The sequence below is a fragment of the Mauremys mutica genome, chromosome 2 (assembly GCF_020497125.1).
Source record: "Mauremys mutica isolate MM-2020 ecotype Southern chromosome 2, ASM2049712v1, whole genome shotgun sequence".
NCBI lineage: Eukaryota > Metazoa > Chordata > Testudines > Geoemydidae > Mauremys > Mauremys mutica.
The window spans coordinates 298259039-298262439 of record NC_059073.1 but is presented as its reverse complement, the minus strand read 5'-3'; the positions used below and the strand labels follow the sequence as shown (position 1 = coordinate 298262439).

The window sequence follows — 3401 nt, the reverse complement described above, 5'->3', positions numbered from 1 at the left end:
CTCCAAGAGACAGGTTCCTTGGGCTGCAGTTGGGAATGGAAGGAGTTTCCCTTGGTCACTAGCTCAGGAGATAACACCAGGGCTTTTCTCTCTGCAACAGATGGTGAGATGAAGGATGACGATGAGGAAGGTACTAGAACCCTGGATCTTCCCAAGACATCCCCAGGACAGACTGGAGGGGACCTCCACCAGCACTCAAGGAAAAAGCAAAGATGCAAGAGTCAGAGCAAATCACAAAAGCAGCAGAGAAATGTCATGCAAGAAAAACTCCTGCCCCTCCCCAGGCCCCAGAAAACACTGCTCCAGAGACAGGATGCAGAGCAGAGACATGGAGACAGCCCAGCAGGATCAGACACACCCGGCTGCCCAGCAGGGAGAGCCCACAGGGAGGAAACCATTCACATGCCCCTGAATGCGGAAGGAGCTGGGCGACGAAGGGCAGCCTCAAAATACACCAGCGAGTGCACACGGGGGAGGGGCTGTTTCCCTGCAGCCAGTGCGGGAAAAGCTTCACCGCCAAGGCCACCCTCAAAATGCACCAGCAGATCCACACGGGGGAGCGGCCCTTCGTGTGCACCGAGTGCGGCCAGGGCTTTCACCGCCAAGGCCACCCTCAAAATGCACCAGCGCCTGCACCGCGGGGAGCAGCCCTTCGTGTGCACCGAGTGCGGCCAGGGCTTCACCCGCCAAGGCCACCCTCAAAATGCACCAGCGCCTGGCACTGCGGGGAGCGGCCCTTCGTGTGCACCGAGTGCGGCCAGGGCTTCGTTCAGGAAACGAATTTCTGAAAGTGCACAAGAGGCTGCACACGGGAGAACATCCGTTCCCCTGCCCCGAATGCGGGAAGCGCTTCATCAGCAAGGCTGTTTCTGAAGGTGCATGGCAGGGTGCATGGCAGGGAGTGGCCGTTTCTGTGCACTGAGTGTGGGAAATGTTTCACCAGGAATAGACAACCTCAAACTGCACCAGCGGCGCCACACGGGGGAGCGCCCGTTCGCCTGCTCTCAGTGCGGGAAGAGCTTCGCCAAGAAGGGCACGCTCAGCAATGCACCAGAAAAGCCATGTGCGTGAGAGGCGCTTTGCATGTGCTGGAATGCAAGGAGAGCTTTGTCTCCAGCAGGGACCTCACGATGCACCAGAGGATCCACACCAGGGGAGCGCTCATACATGTGCAGCCAGTGTGGGAAATGCTTCAACGCAGCCAGGAAACCTCCTGACGCACCCAGCGAGTGCACACGGGGGAGCGGCCATTCACCTGCACCCAGTGCGAGGAAAAGCTTCACCACCAACGGCAACCTCAAAATGCACCAGCGGATCCACACGGGGGAGCGGCCCTTCACGTGCACTGAGTGTGGAAGGGGCTTCACTGTCAAGGGGACGCTGCAAAAACACCAGAGAGTCCACACGAGGTGGAAGCAGCTCGCGTGTGCCAGCCCGAATCTGGAAGGGCTTTCCCAGCCTGTACTCCAGCAAGCCTCCCACTGACGCAGGGATCAGACCCAGGGTCCCGCCAGCCCGGCTGCTCTGACAGTGAGCAGCACCAGATGCATCGGAGGAAGGTGTAAGAATTGCACACTAGGCAAATGTAGGATAATCTGCCCCCCTACTCCTGGCCAATAGTAGGTCTCCTCCTAATCATTAGAAAGTTGCTTAAACCCTAAAGTACAAGGTTTAATATCCCTTCAAAATATCTGTTAGCATTAATTATAACTCTGGAGATCTTTGTTCAATAAATGTTTTTAACCTTTTCTAAATTCTTGCCCTTAACAGCGTCCTGCAGTGATGAGTTCCACAGTTTAATTGCACCCTGTGTGAAAGTCTTTCCTTTTTATCAGTTTGCCACTTTTTAATTCCTTTGAATGTCCCTTGTTATGTTATGACAAAGGGAGAACAGACGTTCCCCGTTGTTAGCTGTTGGCTGCGTGTGTCCCAGCTCTGTGCAGCTAGCGACCCAGGACACCACCATGGAACTGCCCACACAGAGCACAAGACTCGGTTTGTGGCAAAGGCACCCAGCCAGGTTTATTGTCGATGAAGCATGGTCCTAGCTCCCCGGATCAGTGTCTACAGGTACACTAGCACATGTATGCCCGTAACAGTGGAGCAGCTCAGTGAGCGGCAGGACTTTCCATTCCCCCCTCGGCTGGCGAAAGACACCCCCTCTGTGACCCTTCTTTCATACACTGATACAAACCAGTTACTCACGGCCCCTCCGACGTGGTTAGTGACTGCGCTTTACTTTGTACAGCAAACGTTTCTGCCCATCACCCTGTCCTTCTCTTTAGGAGGGGTCAGTGTGTCCTTGTATCATCTTAAGGGAATGCGTTTACACCACAACCCTGTATCAGGAGCTGCTGGTCCCACCCTTCTGGAAGGTGCTTGCGTGAGTGTCTTGTGCCTAGTACTTAGGAATGTGTGTGTGGTTTTGCAATACCAGCCCTGTTCTTGCCAGGTTCGGTGAACTTGCAAGCAGACGTGTTTTATAGCAGGGCCTGACTTCTGTCACAGCCTGACTTTTTGCTAACTTCGCACTTTGCTTTCTATCAGCAGGGCCTGACTACTTCAGTTCAGGCCTAAGGCCTTACACCAGGCCTCATGTCTCAGGCTCTCTCTTTCTCCTACATTCCCAACCTGCCTTCTCCATCCCATTCATTATTTTATAGACTTGTCATGCTCCCTCTCCTATTCATCCCTTTTCGAAGGGAACGAGTCCAGTCTTTTCCGTTTCTCTTCAGAAGAGAATTTTCAGACCCTTGATCATTCTCTAGTTCTGGGATGGGGGCCCAGTGCCGGGCGCAGGATCCAGATGAGGCTGCACCATTGATTTATATAAAGGCATTGGAATATTTTTCCATATTTTTCTCCGTTTCTTATGCATCCAAATGTTTTGGTTGACTTGTGGATCGCAGCTGGGCATTAAACTGAGGTCTTCATTGAGCCGTCTACAATGACATCTAGGTCCCTTTTGATTACAGCTAATTTAGAGGCCTGTCAGGTGTACAGAGAGTTCATTTTTTCCCCTCCAATGTGCACTACTTTGCATTTATCGACATTAAACTCCATTTGCCATGGTGTTGCCCACTCACCCAGCTTGTTTATGTCTCTCCAAGTTCTTCAGAGTCTTCTCAAGATGTGACTAACCCAAATAACCTTGTGTCGTCTGCAAATGTTGCTACCTCGCGACTTGCCACGCTTCCCAGACCATTCGTAACTACTCTCCAACACGAGACCTGGTAGAGCACCTTGCGGCCTGGCTGTTACCTTCTGCCGTGATGAAAACTGACTATTTAGTCCTTTTTTTTTTTCTTGTCTCTTACTCAGTTTTTGATCCCTGACAATACTTTGGCCTTTCCCCTCATGATGACTTAGTTTCTCGAATAGCCTTTTATGCAGGACCTGGC

At 52.4% G+C, this 3401-nt stretch overlaps 1 pseudogene; it reads left to right on the top strand.

Annotated features, from left to right (window-relative positions):
* Positions 1-313: 313 nt before the first annotated feature.
* Positions 314-1071, top strand: LOC123363334 (annotated as a pseudogene).
* The last annotated feature ends 2330 nt before the right edge of the window (positions 1072-3401 follow it).